A 1240-nucleotide genomic window follows, 5' to 3' on the forward strand; every position below is an offset into this window, starting at 1 on the left:
AATTTTTGAAGTTGCTGAAGCCATTTGGAGTGCTATATCAAGGGTACATCATTTCATATGAGAGGAAGCATCATTACACACATTAGATAGATAATTAGGAGTAGGAGTAGTGTAGGAGTTTTCTTCAATTTCTCTCTTAGGGTTTACTTAAATTTCATTGTAGAATTTTATAATTTCAGTTTTGATCTTGGATCTTACTTAACTCATTGTAAGTACTTTTTAATTTTCTCTTTAATTACACTACTCTTGTTACATGTTCTTATGGTTTAAGCTATTTTGTTAATATATGCAATTTTGATTTCTTGATCTTTTGTTGATGAATTTGATGTTTTATGATTTCTATATGCTTGATTAGGTTTCTATTGTTGATATTGTGATTAGTGTGGTTATAGTTTTTATTATCTTTTGTAATTTTACATGTTTTGTTTTTATGCCCACAAGGTGTTTGTGAAAATGTCAACTATAGATTTTGAGTAGATTTTCATACCTTGACTTGGGAAATGAGTTCCTAGGATACTAGAATCATAATGTCTGACATTTAGTGGTAATTCTTGGATTGTTAGTTGATTCTTATTTCCATTGACGCTAGCTTTTTACTAAGTTAAATTAGTAAGTTAGCTAGGACTTATAGATTAAGGTCAATTATGCTTGCTTGACTTACTCCTCGATGTTAGGGGTTGACGAAGTGAGATTAACTCATCATACTTGCCATAATTGTAGTTATGAAGATGATAGAATTCCTTAATTCTCATTCCCAAGTCAAGGCTCTTTTATGCAATTATTGCATTTTTATTAGTTTTGATCTTACTTCCTTTTAATTTGCATTAGTTTCCTTTTTGATATTTTGTTAGTTCTTTTATTCTTCAATCTCTTTTATATTTTTCATTTTATACTTTAAAACCCCCTTATCTCACAACCAAGAGTGTGTACACCCAATTTGCATAGTCTGAGAGAGACGACCTGGGACTTAAAACTCCCGGTTATTATTTTGTGTTGATTGTGACAAATCTTTATATTTCTGAACTTTGATCGTGGGAGTTAATTTCCGGTTTGGTCTATACTTGCAACGGAATTCTATTTTTGGGAAAAATCTGAACTGGCACAATTCTCGTGCATCAGTTCGCTTGGATCGGACTGGTTGGGAGTCCAATTTACCAATTTTTTAGCTAAACCGGTCGGTCCAATTCAATTTTTATAACTATACAAAAAACTAATAAATATTGAATAAATAGTTTGAAAT

The sequence above is a fragment of the Arachis ipaensis genome, chromosome B02 (assembly GCF_000816755.2).
Source record: "Arachis ipaensis cultivar K30076 chromosome B02, Araip1.1, whole genome shotgun sequence".
In the NCBI taxonomy this organism is placed as follows: Eukaryota; Viridiplantae; Streptophyta; class Magnoliopsida; order Fabales; family Fabaceae; genus Arachis; species Arachis ipaensis.